This window comes from Trachypithecus francoisi, unplaced genomic scaffold (assembly GCF_009764315.1).
Source record: "Trachypithecus francoisi isolate TF-2019V2 unplaced genomic scaffold, Tfra_2.0 Lachesis_group12, whole genome shotgun sequence".
Taxonomy (NCBI): domain Eukaryota; kingdom Metazoa; phylum Chordata; class Mammalia; order Primates; family Cercopithecidae; genus Trachypithecus; species Trachypithecus francoisi.
In genome coordinates, this window is record NW_022681457.1 from 39,646,764 (window position 1) to 39,663,053 (window position 16,290).

The 16,290-nt window shown below is 41.6% G+C and overlaps 1 protein-coding gene across 3 annotated transcripts in view; it reads left to right on the top strand.

Moving 5' to 3' along the window:
* MIGA1 (mitoguardin 1) overlaps positions 1–16,290 on the top strand; it is a 99,324-nt gene that overhangs the window by 8,201 nt on the left and 74,833 nt on the right. The gene's annotated exons all lie outside the window — the stretch shown is intronic.

The following is a 16,290-nucleotide window of genomic DNA, read 5'->3' on the forward strand; positions in this document are numbered from 1 at the left end:
GTATCTTTTCAGCAGCACCCCACTCTACTGGTACCAGTTTACTGTATTAGTCCATTTTCATGCTGCCAATAAAGACATACCTGAGACTGGGCAATTTACAAAAGAAAGAGGTTTATTGGACTTACAGTTCCATGTGGCTGGGGAGGCCTCACAGTCATGGTGGAAGATGAGAGGCACGTCTCACATGGCAGCCTCAAGAGAGAGTGAGAGCCAAATGAAATGGGTTTCCCCTTATCAAACCATCAGATCTTGTGAGACTTATGCACTGTCATGAGAACAGCAAGGGAAAGACTTGTCCCCATGATTCAGTTACTTCCCACTGGGTCCCTCTTACAACACATGGGAATTCAAGATGAGATTTGGGTGGGGACACAGCCAAACCATATCAAAGGTAGTATATCCTTCTGGTTTTGATTTGTATTTCCCTGATGATATTGAGCATCTTTTCATGTGCTTATTGGCCATTTGTATATATCCTTTGGAGAAATGTGTATTTTAGTCCTTTGCCCATTTTTTTTTTTTTTGAGACAGAATCTCACTCTGTTGCACAGGCTGGAATGCAGTGGTGCAATCTCACTGCTCACTGCAGCCTCCGCCTCCTGGATTCAAGCAATTCTCCCTGCCTCAGCCTCCAGAGTAGCTGAGATTACAGGCGCCCACCACCATGCCTGGCTAACTTTTGTATTTTTAATAGAGTCAGGGTTTTGCCATGCTGGCCAGGCTGGTCTGGAACTCCTGACCTCAGGTAATCTACCCGCCTCTGCCTCCCAAAGTGCTGGGATTACAGGTGTGAGCCACTTGTGCCTGGCCCCTTTGCCCATTTTTAAAATTTTTGTTCTTGTTAAGTTTTAGTTCTCTGTATAGTCTGGATATTAATTCCTTATTAGTTATATGCTTTCCAAATATTTCTCGAATTTTGTGAATTACTTTTTTTTTCTTTGAGATGGAGTCTCACTCTGTCACCCAAACTGCAGTGTAGTGGTACAGTCTCGGCTCACTGCAACCTCTTCTTCCTGGATTCAAGCAATTCTCCTGCCTCAGTCTCCCAAGTAGCTGGTATTACAGGTGCCTGCCACCATGCCTGGCTAATTTTTGTGTGTATATATTTTTTTTTTAGAAAGAGTCTCGCTTCTTCACCCAGGCTAGAGTGCAATGGCGTGATCTCAGCTCACTGCAACCTCTGCCTGCTGGGTTCAAGCAGTTCTCCTGCCTCAGCTTCCCAAGTAGCTGGAATTACAGGCGTATGCCAGCACGCCTGGCTAATTTTTGTATTTTTAGTAGAGACAGGGTTTCACCATGTTGGCCAGGCTGGTCTTGAACTCCTGACCTCAAGTGAGCCTCTTGCCTCGGCCTCCCAAAGTGCTGGGATTACAAGTGTGAGCCACCACACAAGCGTGAGCCACCACACCTGGCCTAATTTTCGTATTTTTAGTAGAGACGGGGTTTCACTATGTTGGCTAGGCTAGTCTTGAACTCCTGACCTTAAGTGATCTGCCTGCCTCGGCCTCCCAAAGTGCTGGGATTACAGGTGTGAGCCACCATGCCTGGCCCTGTGAATTACTTTTTTATTCTGTTGATAGTGTCTTTTGATGCACAAAATTTTAAAATTTTCATCAAGTCTAGTTTGTCTATCTTTTTTGTTGCCTTTGTCTTTGTTGTCATATTTAAGAGGTCATTGCCAAATCCAATGTTGTGAAGCTTCTTAGGATTTTAGGACTTATATTTTGGTCTTCAGTCCATTTTGAGTTAATTTTTGTGTGTGTTATTAGGTAAGGGTGCAGTTTTCCCCATACCATTTGTTGAAAAAACTGTCCATTTCCTACTGAATGATCTTGCACCCTTGTCAAAAATCATTTGATGATATATGTGAGAGTTTATTTCTGTGCCTTTGATGCCAGTACCATACTGTTTTGATTACTGTAGCTTTATAGTAAGTTTTGAAATTAGGAAGTGTGAGTCCTCCAGCTTTGTTCTTCTTTTTCAAGTTTGTTTTGGCTATTCTAAGTCCCTTGAGATTCCATGTGACGTTTAGGATGGGTTTTTCTATTTCTGCCAAAAAATCATTGGGATTTTGATAGAGATTGCATTAAATCTGTAGATTGCTTTCAGTGGGATTGACCTCTTAACAATGTTAAGTCTTCTAATCCGTGAACATGGGATGTGTTTCTGTTTATTCATGTTTTCTTTAATTTCTTTCAGTAATATATATATGTATTTTTAAATCGTAGAAGTCTTTCATATATTTGGTTAATTCCTATGTATTGTATTCTTTTTGATAATAATCTCAATGGAATTGGGGGAGGGGTTGCTTTTGTTTGTTTGTTTGTTTTTGAGACAAGATCTTGCTTTGTTGCCTGGGCTGAAATGCAGTGGTACAGTCATGACTCACTGCAGCTGAAACCTCCCAGGCTCAGGTGATCCTTCCACCTTAGCCTCCCGAGTAGCTCGTACTACAGGTGTGTTTCACCATGCCTAGCTAAATTTTTAAATTTTTTGTAGAGACAGGGTTTTACCATGTTGCCCAGGCTGGTCTCAAACTCCTGGATTCAAGTGATCCTCCCACGTTGGCCTCCCAAAGTGTTAGGATAACTGGTGTGAGCCACTGTGCTTGACTTTCTGTCTCTCTCTCTTTTTTAACCAGATTTTAAAATAACAAGATGGTTCTGTAGTATCCTTCACAGCCCATCAATGAAAGTTTTTATTTTTTATTTATTTTTATTTTTTTTTGAGCTGGAGTCTCGCTCTGTCACCCAGGCTGGAGTGCAGTGGCACGATCTCGGCTCACTGCAAGCTCCGCCTCCCAGGTTTACGCCATTCTCCTGCCTCAGCCTCCCGAGTAGCTGGGACTACAGGCGCCGCCACCACGCCCGGCTAGTTTTTTTTGTATTTTAATAGAGACGGGGTTTTTTTTTTTTTTTTTTTTTTCTTTTTTTTTTGTAGAGATGGGGTTTCACTGTTAGCCAGGATGGTCTTGATCTCATTACCTCGTGATCCGCCCGTCTTGGCTTCCCAAAGTGTTGGGATTACTGGCGTGAGCCACTGCGCCCGGCCAATGAAAGTTTTTAAAAAATCATTTTGATCTCATGGATTTAATTGTATTTGATGTTTTAAACCATTGCATGTATTTATTCTTATTTATGCCCAAATGATCTCATATTTGGCCAGTGAGAGTCTATTCAAGTTGGTTCCTGAGTGTTCTTGATAAAACCCTGGTAATCCTTGCTATCTAGTATAAAATGGCACAGGCTCATCTTGTACTTTTCCTGCTCTATACCTGGAATCAACCACTTCTTCAAGGACCCCTTTAGTGTAAAATGATAAAGACACCAAACTAGGTACTGTGAGTCAATTCAGATTACATTGAGTAGTTGTGAGAAGGAAAACAATCCAATTATAAAACTCTCCCAAAAGTTCTTTGCTTTGAATTATTGTGGTTTAGAAACTAGGTTGGTACAGCCTATTTTTTAAAATTTTATTTTGAAATAATTATAGATTCACAGGAAGGTGCAAAAATTATACAGCGAGGCCCAGTGTACCTTTTATCCCATTTCCTCCAGTGGTTACATTTTATATGACTGTAGTACAATATCACAATCAAGAAATTGACAGTGATAATGTATGTATATAATTCTATGCCGTTTTACCATATGCATAGATTTATGTAACCACAGCCTCTGTCAAGATCCAGAACTCTTCTATACCATAAATATTTACCTCTTGCGTCCTTTTTATAATCATACTCACACCTTTTTTTTTTTTTTTGAGACCGAGTCTTGCTCTGTCACCCAGGCTGGAGTGCAGTGGTACGATCTCAGCTCACTGCAAACTCTGCCTCCCGGGTTCACATCTTTCTCCTGCCTCAGCCTCCTGAGTAGTGGGACTACAGGCGCCTGCCACCACACTGGCTAATTTTTTGTGTTTTTAGTAGAGATGGGGTTTCACCGTGTTAGCCAGGATGGTCTTGATCTCCTGACCTGGTGATCCACCTGCCTTGGCCTCCCAAAGTGCTGGGATTACAGGCGTGAGCCACTGCACCCAGCCCACACCTTTGTTTTTTTCTGGCACCATTCCTTTTTTTTTGAGACGGAGTTTTGCTCCTGTTGCCCAGGCAGGAGTGCAATGGTACTATCTTGGCTCACTTGTAACCTCCACCTCCCAGAGCGATTCTCCTGCCTCAGCCTCCTGAGTAGCTGAGCTACAGGTGCCTGCCACCACGCCTGGCTAATCTTTTGTATTTTTGGTAGAGATAGGGTTTCACCATGTTGGCCAGGCTGGTCCCAAACTCCTGACCTCAAGTCATCCACCTGCCTCAACCTCCCAAAGTGCTGGGATTACAGGTGTGAGCCACTGTGCCCGGCCCCAGCATCATTCCTGATCACTGGTGAACCCTAAACTTTTCCATCTATAGTTTTTTTTTTTTTTTTACTTTTTTTTCCATCTATGATTTTGTCATTTCAAGACTGCTATATCAGGCTGGGAACAATGGCTTATCCCTGTAATCCCAGCACTTTGGGGGATCGCTTGAGACCAGCCTGTAGTGAGAGACCCTCTCACTGCAGAAATAAAAATAAATATAAGCTGGGCATGGTGGTAGGTGCCTATAGTCCTAGCTGAGGAGGCTGAGAAGAGAGGATCACTTGAGCCCAGAATTTCAAGGATATATTGAGCTCTGATTGCATTATTGTACCCCAGCCTGGGCAACAGAGCAAGACCCTCTTAAAAAAAAAAGCTATATAAATGGAATCATACAGGCTGTTACCTTTTGAAATTGGCCTTTTTCAACTCAGCATAATGCCCTTGAGATCCAGCAAAGCTGTTGAATATATTAACAGTTTGTTCCTTTTTATTTTGTACTCCATGGTATGTATGGATGTGCCACAATTTGTTAACCATTCACTTATTGAGAGTCATTTAATATTACAAAATAAACCTGCTTTGAACATTTGTTTGTAGGTGTTTGTGTGGACGTGTTTTCATTTTTCTAGGATAAATGCTTAGAAGTAGATATTTAAGTTTTTGTTTTTTTTTTTTTTTTTTTTGAGACAGAGTCTTGCTTTATCACCCAGACTGGAGTGCAGTGGTGCAATCTTGGCTCACTGCAACCTCAATCTCCTGGGTTCAAGTGATTCTTGTGCCTCAGCCTCCCGATTTTCTGGGATTACAGGTGCACACCACCATGCCTGGCTAATTTTTGTATTTTTAGTAGAGACAGGGCTTCACCGTGTTGGCCAGGCTGGTCTTGAACTCCTGACCTCAAGTGATCCACCCTCCTCAGCCTCCCAAAGTTTTGGGATTACAGGCATGAGCCACTGCGCCCGGCCTAATACTTAGTTTTTAAAGAAATTATCCCTGTAATCCCAGCACTTTGGGGGATCGCTTGAGACCAGGAGTTTGAGACCAGCCTGGGCAATATAGTGAGACCCTATCACTACAGAAATAAAAATAAATATAAGCTGGGCATGGTGGTAGGTGCCTATAGTCCTAGCTGAGGAGGCTAAGAAGAGAGGATCACTGAGAAGAGAGGATCTTTTTTGAGAAAAGATCCCCTCTGTCACCCAGGCTGGAATGCAGTGGCAAAATTAAGTATTGGCAAATTAATTATTGGCAAAATTAATCATTTTACATTACTACCATCAGAGTATGAGAAATCCAGTTTTCCCATATTCTCAGCAGCATTTGGTATTATCATTTCAAAATAATTCTTTTAGATAGTCTAATATAACTGAACAAAAGTCTGGCTGCTCACTGCTTGAGGACCGAAACATGAGAAGGAAAGAGTGGTGAAAGGAAAGCAACTTTATGGAAATGCTAGCAGTTGGGAAAGACTAGGCTTATGTCTCCAAAAGACCATTTCAAGTGTTAGGCTGAGGGAAGGGGTTTAAAAAGACGAGACTTGGTAGGGGAAATGTGGGAGTAACACAAGATGCAGGTTCCCATGTGTTGTTCCAAGGACTATCTCGAATTATTGTCTGCTTGGAGTGCAGGCTGGTGCCATTTTATTTACTGCTGAGTTATAGATTATCAGTTTTGAGGTAATCTCCCTTTAGAGGAGAATTCATTCCACAGCTGGGCCTTTTTGCCTGGGTTGTTGTAGCCCCGGAATTTCTTAACAAGCATGCAGTTAGATAAGTGTGCATGATGCAAGGGAGTGTCTGGTGGGAAAGAGGGGAGCAGAGTTTCAGAGAACATTTCAAGGCCGTATTTTAAGACTAAGGACACAAAGTGTCTAGTTTGTTTCAAGGTTACATCTTAAGACTAGAGAAGGCCGGGCGCAGTGGCTCAAGCCTGTAATCCCAGCACTTTGGGAGGCCGAGACGGGCGAATCACGAGGTCAGGAGATCGAGACCATCCTGGCTAACACGGTGAAACCCCGTCTCTACTAAAAAAATACAAAAAATTAGCCGGGTGAGATGGTGGGCGCCTGTAGTCCCAGCTACTCGGGAGGCTGAGGTGAGAGAATGGCGTAAACCCGGGAGGCGGAGCTTGCAGTGAGCTGAGATCCGGCCACTGCACTCCAGCCTGGGCGACAGAGCGAGACTCCGTCTCAACAAAAAAAAAAAAAAAAAAAAAAAAGACTAGAAAAAAAGGAGGAAAAAAGTTTTAAAATACATTTCTAAGCTGAAATACTCAGTTACACTAATAGTTTTGTACTGGTATCTCACTGTGGTCTTAATTTGCATTTCCCAATAGGCTAATGATGTTGAACATCTTGTGTTTGTGTGTGTTTGCCGTCTCTGTATCATCTTCAATGAAATGAAATGTCTCTTCATGTCCTTTGCCTGTTTTCTAAATTGGATTGTGTGAGGTTTTTTGTTTGTTTGTTTGTTTGTGTTTTTTTTTGGTGATGGAGTCTCACCCTTGTAGCCCAGGCTGGAGTGCAGTGGCGTGATCTTGGCTCACTGCAGCCTCTGCCTCCCAGGTTCAAGTGATTCTCCTGCCTCAGCCTCCCGAATAGCTGGCACATGCCTGTCATGTGCCACCACGCCTGGCTAATTTTTTTGTATTTTTAGTAGAGACGGGGGTTTTACCGTGTTGGCCAGGCTGGTCTTGAACTCCTGACCTTAGGTGATCTGCCTGCCTCAGCCTCCCAAAGTGCTGGGATTACAGGCGTGAGCCACGGCACCCGGCCTGTTTTTTTTTTTTTTAAGACAGGGTCTCTGTTGCCCAGGCTGGAGTGCAGTGGTATTATATTGGCTCATTGTAGCCTCAATCTTCTGGGCTCAAGCAATTCTCTCACTTTAGTCTCCTCGTTAGCTGTGACCACAGGCATGCACCACCATGCCTGGCTAATTTTTATATTTTTTGTAGAGACGGGGTCTCACCATGTTGCCCAGGTTGGTCTGGAACTCCTGAGCTCAAGCAATCTGTCTGCCTTGGCCTCCCAAAGTGCATGGGCCATGGTGCCCAGCCTGTTTGCTTTTTTACTGTTGAATCCTGAGAGGTTTTTTTGTTCGTTTGTTTTTTTGCTTGTTTTTTTTTTGAGAAAAGATCCCCTCTGTCACCCAGGCTGGAATGCAGTGGCACAATCTTGGCTCACTGCAACCTCTGCCTCCTGGGCTCAAGTGATTCTCATGCCTCAGCCTCCTGAGTAGCTGGGACTACAGGCATGCGCCACCATGTCCGGCTAATTTTTTTTTTTTTCGTATTTTTTAATAGAGATGGAGTTTCACCACGTTGCCCAGGTTGGTCTACCTGACTTCAAGTGATCTGCCTAACTCAGCCTCCCAAAGTGCTAGGATTACAGGAGTGAGCCACTGTGCCTGGCTGCTTTGTTAAAATTTTGTCTTGATTTTGTTTTTGTTTTTTTTTTTTGAGACGCGGTCTCCCTCTGTCGCCCATGCTGGAGTGCAGTGGCACGATCTCAGCTCACTGCAACCTCTACCTCCTGGGGTCAAGCGATTCTCGTGCCTCAGCCTCCCAAGTGGTTGAGATTACAGGTGTGCGCCACCTCACCCCACTAATTTTTTTATTATTTTTTGTAGAGATGGGGTTTCACCGTGTTGGCCAGGCTGGTCTGGAACTCCTGACCTCAAGTGATCCACCTGCCTCAGCCTCCCAAAGTGTTAGGATTACAGGCATGAGCCACTGTGCCTGGCTTTAAACTTTTATTTTGAAAGAATTTTATTTACCAAAGAGTTGCAAAGATTGTACATAGAGTTCTCGTATATGCTTTGTATTAACATCTTTATATTAATGTCTGTTATAACTCTAATACAACCATCAAAACTAAGATTAACATTGTAATCTTAATTTTGTAAGTAATCTTTACTATAGACTTTATTTAGGTTTTATTAGTTTTTTTCCACCTTACATCCTTCAGGATCTTATCTAGGTTCCCACATTGCATTTAGTTGTCAAGTTTCCTTAGTCTTCTCCAATCTATGACAGTTCTTTCAGTTTTCCTTGGTTTATATGACCTGCTGCTTTTGAAATATATAGGTTAGGTATTTTGCAGAATGTCCCTCAGTTGAGTTTGTCTAATGTTTTCTCAGGGTTAGATTCAGGTTATGCATTTTTGGCAAGATGTCACAATATAAGGCAATATCAGGGGATACATGATGATGTCTGTGTGCCTTATTACTGGTGATAGTAGCTTTGATCACTGGTCAGGCATGGTGTCTCATTCCTATAATCCCAGCACTTTGGGATGACAAGGTGGAAGGATTACTTGAACACGGTAATGCATGTCTGTAGTCCCACCTACTCTGGAGGCTAACATGGGAAGATCGCTTGAGCCGTGGAGTTTAAGGCTCTAGTGAGCTGTGATCGCACACTGCATGCTAGGCTGGGCAACCAAGCGAGACCCTGTCTTTTGAAAAAAGGCACACACACACACTCCTTGATCATTTAGTTAAGGATGTGTCTGCCACACTTTTCCACTTTTTCTCCGTGGTAAATAAGAAGTTCGGAGGTAGATACTTTGACACTGTAGGATATTTTGATTCTCCTTACATTTTTGCCCACTAACTTTAGTACTTATTTCGATGCTGCCTTCATTTTTTTTTTTTTTGGATGGAATCTTGCTCTGTCCCTCGGGCTGTAGCGTGATCTCAGCTCACTGCAACCTCCACCTCCCAGGTTCAAGCAGTTCTCCTGTCTCAGCCTCCCGAGTAGCTGGGACTACAGGCGCATGCCACCACACCCAGCTGATTTTTGTATTTTTAGTAAAGATGGGGTTTCACCATACTGGTCAGGCTGGTCTTAAATGGCTGACCTCAGGTGGTCCACCTGCCTTGGCCTCCCAAAGTGCTGGGATTTACAAGTGTGAGCCACTGCGCCCAGCCAGCAGTTGTTACTGAAGTGTTTATTGGTGATTTCCTATTTCCTTCATTACTTCTATATTTAGTAGTTAGAATATTTCTTTTCTTTTCTTTTTTTCTTACTTACTTATTGTTTTTTGAGATAGTTTCTTGCTCTGTTGCCCAGGCAGGAGTGCAGTGGCACAATCATGTCTCACTGCAGTCTCAAACCCCTCGGCTCAAGTGATCCCCCTACCTCAGCCTCCCAAGTAGCTGGGACTATAGGCGCCCACTGCCATACCCTGCCAATTTTTGTATTTTTGTTAGAAATGGAACTTCACGGCCGGGCGCGGTGGCTCAAGCCTGTAATCCCAGCACTTTGGGAGGCCGAGACGGGCGGATCACGAGGTCAGGAGATCGAGACCATCCTGGCGAACACTGTGAAACCCCGTCTCTACTAAAAAATACAAACAACTAACCGGGCGAGGTGGCGGGCGTCTGTAGTCCCAGCTACTCGGGAGGCTGAGGCAGGAGAATGGCATGAACCCGGGAGGCGGAGCTTGCAGTGAGCTGAGATCCGGCCACTGCACTCCAGCCCCGGCGACAGAGCAAGACTCCGTCTCAAAAAAAAAAAAAAAAAGAAAAAAAAAAAAAAGAAATGGAACTTCACCATGTTGCCCAGGCTGGTCTCAAACTCCAGCTCAAGTTCTCTCTCCACCTTGGCCTCCCAGAGGTGTGAGCCACCATGCCGGGCCTGGTATATTACTTTCTTTCTTTCTTTCTTTTTTTCTTTTTTTTTGAAACAGAGTCTCACTCTGTCGCCCAGGCTGGAGTGCAATGGCACGATCTCCACTTACTGCAACCTCTGCCTCCTGGGTTCAAGCGATTCTCCTGTCTCAGCCTCCTGAGTAGTTAGGATTACAGGTGTGCGCCACCATGCCTGGCTAATTTTTTTTTTGTATTTTTAGTAGAGACGGGGTTTCACCATGTTCGCCAGGCTGGTCTGGAACTCCTGACCTCAAGCTATCCACCCACCTCGGCCTCCCAAAGTGCTGGTCATATTGATACTTCTGACTTCAGTCCAACAACAGAGGTTTCATTTTAGCATTCCTAGTTGGATCAATTATGACTTGTTTATTCAGCAGTGAGATACCTGACTGTCATAAACTATAGTGTATTACTCATAATATATTTACTTATTATAGTATCTAGTGTATACATAAAGAAATTTCAGAATTGGCACCCCAATACTCCTCTTTTTTTTTTTTTTTTTGAGATTGAGTCTCACACTGTCACCCAGGCTGGAGTGTAGTGGCATGATCTCGGCTCACTGCAAACTCCATCTTCTGGGTTCACGCCATTCTCCTGCCTCAGCCTCCTGAGTATCTGGGACTACAGGTGGCTGCCACCACGCCCGGCTAATTTTTTTGTATTTTTAGTAAAGACAGGGTTTCACTGTGTTAGCTAGGATGGTCTCAATCTCCTGACCTCGTGATCCACCCGCCTCGGCCTCCCAAAGTGCTGTAATGGGATTACAGACGTGAGCCACCGTGCCTGGCCTTAATTTTTTTTTTTTTTTTTTAAGCGATGGAGTCTCGCTTTGTCACCCAGGCTAGAGTGCAGTGGTGCGATAGTAGCTCACTGCAACCTCCAACCCCTGGGCTCAAGTTATTCTCTTGCCTCAGCCTCCCAAATAGCTGAGACTACAGGCAGGTACCACTGCACTTGGCCCCAGTACTCTTTTGAGAAACAAATTTACCAATAGGTTACAATGTTTATGTCTAACTCTTTTTTTTTTTTTTGAGATGGAGTCTTGCTCATCGCCCAGGCTGGAGTGCAGTGGCGCGATCTTGGCTCCCTGCAAGCTCCGCCTCCCGGTTCACATCATTCTCATGTCTCAGCCTCCCAGGTAGCTGGGACTACAGGCGCCCGCCACCACACCCAGCTAATTTTTTGTATTTTTAGCAGAGACGGGATTTCACCGTGTTAACCAGGATGGTCTCGATCTGCTGACCTTGTGATCCGCCCGCCTCAGCCTCCCAAAGTGCTGGGATTACAGGCGTGAGCCATCGCGCCCGGCCAAACGAACCCCACGTCTAACTCTTTGTCAGTAGCCTTACAATATCCAGGCAAAACACTGTCACTTAGGTGAGCACCTTTCTTCCTCACGCCCTTCAATGTGCTTCATTTGGAACAAAGTTTGATTTACTTTTCACAGCCTGCAATTTATCTTGGGATCCATCTGTGATCCCATATCCTGTTGATTTTTTTTTCAATTGACATGGAACACAATTTATTCTTTGTTGTGTCCAGTTCTGTGTGTTTTTACAGCTGTGCAGTCATGTGTCTATCACCACAGCACCAAATAGAACAGTTCTTCATCCCCAGTTCCCCTGTGCTACCCCTTTGTAGTCACCTCTGACCCCTAGCTGCCTTTGATGTTTTCTGTCCCTATAGTTTTATCTTTACCCACAGATGTCATATAAATGGAATTATACAACATATAATCTTTTGAAATTGGCTTTTTCCTTTTAGCGTAATGCATTTGAAATTCATCCACGTTGTTTGTCTGAATAGTTTGTTCTTTTTTGTTGATGAGTTACATTCCATTGTATGAATGTACCACAGTTTATCTGTTCACCTGTTGAAGGGCATTCAGGTTGTTTCTGATTTTAGGTGATTATGAGGTCATGCATATTTTCTCCTGTGTTTTCTTCTAGAAATTTCTTCTTTGAATGTTCTTTCTACCTTTGACAAAAATAGATTGACTATATGTTTGTGTGTGTTTCTCGCAGGCTGTCTATTCTATTGTATTAATCTATACATCCACACTGTATTGCCTGTTGCTTTGTAGTTAAGTCTTGAATTCAACTAGTGTGAGTACTACAACTTTGTTCTTTTTAAAATTGTTTTGGTTCTTCTAGTTCCTTTGCCTTTTCTTAATTTTTTAAAAATAGGCTTATCAGTATCTACAAAAAATTTTTCTGGGTTTTTTGTTTGGATTATCTTGTTTATATAGATCAAATTGGAGAGAAAAATTCCTGTAATCCATGAATATGATGTAGCTCTCCTTTTATCTTCTTTGATATCTTTTGTGTTTCGTTGTTATCTAGCACAGATTTTATTAGATTTAACTCTAATATTTTCTTTTTCTTTTTCTTGGTGCTATTATAAATAGTGTTACTTTTTAAAATTCAAATTCCAGTTGCTTATTGCTATTATGTAGAAATACAGTTGATAGTGTATATTGACTTTGTATTCTGTTATCTTGTGAAACTTACCTACTAGTTATAGGAGCTTTTTTGTAGATTCTTTGGAACTTTCAATATAGACAGCTGTATCATCTGTGAATAGTTTTACTTCTTCCTTTCTAATGTATTCCATTTGTTCCTGTTTCTTAACTTTTTGTACTGGCTAGTACTTCTAATATGACATTGGTGAAATGACATCCTTGCCTTGTTCATGATCTTATGAAGAAAGCATTTAGTCTTTCACCATTAAGCATGATCTTAGCTAAAAGTTTTAAAAATAAATACCCTTTATCAGCTGGAGGAATTTCCCTTTTGTGTTAGTACCCTAGAGTTACCATAACAAATTACTGCAAACTTGGTGACTTAAAACAACAGAAATTTAATTTTTTGGTTATGAAGGCTGAAATCACAGTGTAGCAGAGCCACACTCCTCTGAAGGTTCTAGGGGAGAATCCTTCCTTGCCTTTTCCAGCTTCTGGTGACTCCAGACATTGTTGACTGTAGCAGCATGGATTAGTCTGTTCTCACTCTGCTGATAAAGACATACCTGAGACTGGGTAATTTATAAAGAAAAAGAGGTTTAATGGACTCACAGTTCCACGTGGCTGGTTGAGGCCTCACAATTATGGTGGAAGGCAAAAGTCGAGTCTTACATGGTGGCAGACGAGAGAAGTGAGAGCCAAGTGAAAGGGGTTTCCCCTTATAAAAGCATCAGATCTTGTGAGACTTATTCTCTACCATGAGAACAGTATGGGGGAAACTGCCGCCATGATTCAATTATCTCCCACTGGGGCCAACCCACAACATGTGGGAATTATGGGAGCTGCAATTGAAGATGAGATTTGGGTGGGGACACAGCCAAACCATATCACAGCATAACTTCAGTCTCTTTACATGGCTTTTCCCTTTGTGTATTTATGGTTTATAAAGATACTGTCATTGGATTGAGGGCAATATGGTCTCATCTGAATTCTTACCTTGATTATATCAGCAAAGACCCTATTTCAAATATGACCACATTCTGACATTCCAGGTGGACATGAATCATTCTGGGACACTATTCAACCTACTACACCTTCTATTCCTATTTGCTGGGAGTTTTTAAGTACTCATAAATGGATGTTGAATAAAGTGTTCTTTTCACATCTGTTGAGATAATATTATGGCTTTTCTTTAGTTGATATTATGGTAAGTTACATTGATTTTTAAATGTTGAACCAGATTTGCATTCCTAGGATGTATACTACTTGGTTATTTATATATTTTTAAATATATTGATGAATTTTATTTGTTAATATGTTGTGGAAGTTTTTTGCATCTATCAATGAGGGATTTTAACCTATAGTTTTATTTCTTGTGATGTCTTTGTCTGGCTTTGATATTAACTGTCCCCAACTTAACAGTTTTTTGACTTTACGATGATGCACAGCCATTGCAAATTTGACGTAATGTATGATATTCAATAAATTACATGAGATATTTAAGACTTTATCATAAAAGAGGCTTTGTGTTACATGATTTTGCCCAGCTGTAGCTGATGTGTTAACAAGTGTTCTGAGCATGTTTAAGATAGGCTAAGCCATGATGTTTGGTAGGTTGGGTTTATTAAATCCATTTTTGACTTATGTTTTCAACTTAGGATGGATTTATTGGGCTATAACTCCATCATAAGTCAAACAGCATCTGGACTAGATTGATAACATGATTGGGAAGTATCATTGTGTGAAATTGATACTGTTTCTTCTTTACTTGGTATAATTTGGCCTTCAGTTTTCTTTGTTGGAAGGTTTTTCACTACCTATTCAATTCTTTAATAGATATTTAACTGCTCGTGTTACCTTTTTTTTTTTCCAAGTGAGTTTTGATTTTGTCTTTCAAAGAACTTGAATTTATGGACATAGAATTGTTTATAGGATCCTTTTTACAGACCTTTGTGAGGTCTGCAGTGATGACTCCTATTGTGTTTCTGATTTTGGTAATTTGTGTCATTCTTGCTTTTTTTTTCTTAATGAGACTGGCTAGAGGTTTTCTTAGTTTTCCTTCCAAAAAAACCAGCTGTTGGTCTTATTGATTTCTGCTTTAATCTTTATAATGCTTCCTATCTCCTGCTTGTTTTAGGTTGAATTTGTACTTCTTTTTTCTAGATTCTTAAGTCGAAAGCTTAGATTACTGATTTGATATCTTTCCCTTTTTAATATAAGCATTTAATGGCATAAATTTCTCTCTAAAGTTAAAGATGCATCCACAGTTTAAGGCTTTTGTTCTTTAATGGGGATAGAGGAGAAAGGTTCTGGTGCTGGTTCATGCCCTTCACAGAAGCTACTGTTTCCCTCCCTCTGTACCATTAGGGAGACTTTCGTAGGACTCTTTCAGTATTTTCTATGAGTGCCTTGGTGATTCTTGTTGATAAGATATGCAGAAAAGGTGTGGATTTCACCTACATTTGCAGCACCTCTCTCCCACCTCTCAACAGTATGTTCTTTCTCCAACAGTTTTGAAACCATGCTTGCTGACCTCTTCTTGCTAATGTTCTGCTGTGTTTTGTCCATGTAAGCCAATGCCAATGTGTTATCTCTCTGCAAATGCCTGTCTCATTAGTTTAGGGGGCAATTGGTTGCCCTCTGATCTCCGTATTCTGATGGAGTCAGAATACTTTATGTTGGTGTTGGAAGGTTGGAGGTGACATTCTTTCCAGCTCTCTACATTCCAAGCCTTAGCTTTTAGCATTCCTTTGCTTTTAGTTATTTAATAGTATTTGTCTCCCAAGAGAAAGTTAATCACTTCTTGCTCTGATGTTGTACTTATATAACTTAGTACTTGTATGACTATTTATTCACATTGTGCTGTAATTATTTGCCAACGTATCTGTCTCCACTATTAGCACACTGCTTGAGGGAAATAGACAAGTATATGCAGAATGCAAGATCTGTGACCTCCATATGTCTAGTGCTTCCTGATTGGTTGTAGGCACTTATTATGTGCTCATAGAATAGAATTACAGTAAGATTTTAATTCACAACACAGTCCTGGTACTTTGAGATTCTGAAGAAACATTTGTTAAATAATTCGTGAATAAAATGGCTTATTTAGAAAGTATTTAGAAATTGATTTAGCTTCTGTTTCCTCAAATTTCCAGATAGTTTTTTTAAAAGCTCAGTTTAAGTCTAATTTAATCATCCATGTAATTAAAAATCTTGCTGTGATTCAGACAGAAGAATCAGTTGCGTGAATTAATCCTTAATTGCTCAAAAAATATTAATGGTGTTGAATTATTTTCTGCTCCCATTGACTTTGGGGTAATATTGTTTACCTGATATCTTCAGAGTAGTGAGTAATAAATTACAACATTTAAAATATTTTTAAAAAGTAAAATTGGGCTAGCTTGTCATTGAAAGAGTAAAATTATATTCTCTTGTTAGTAGTTAGAAATAGGTTGGATTAAGAATAAGTTTAGTTATGGCCGGGCGCGGTGGCTCAAGCCTGTAATCCCAGCACTTTGGGAGGCCGAGACGGGCGGATCACGAGGTCAGGAGATCGAGACCATCCTGGCTAACAGGGTGAAACCCCGTCTCTACTAAAAATACAAAAAACTAGCCGGGCGAGGTGGCGGGCGCCTGTAGTCCCAGCTACTCCGGAGGCTGAGGCAGGAGAATGGCGTAAAACCCGGGAGGCGGAGCTTGCAGTGAGCTGAGATCCGGCCACTGCACTCCAGCCCGGGCGAAAGAGCAAGACTCCGTCTCAAAAAAAAAAAAAAAAAAAAAAGAATAAGTTTAGTTATTAGGTCCTTCTTTTAAGTGAAC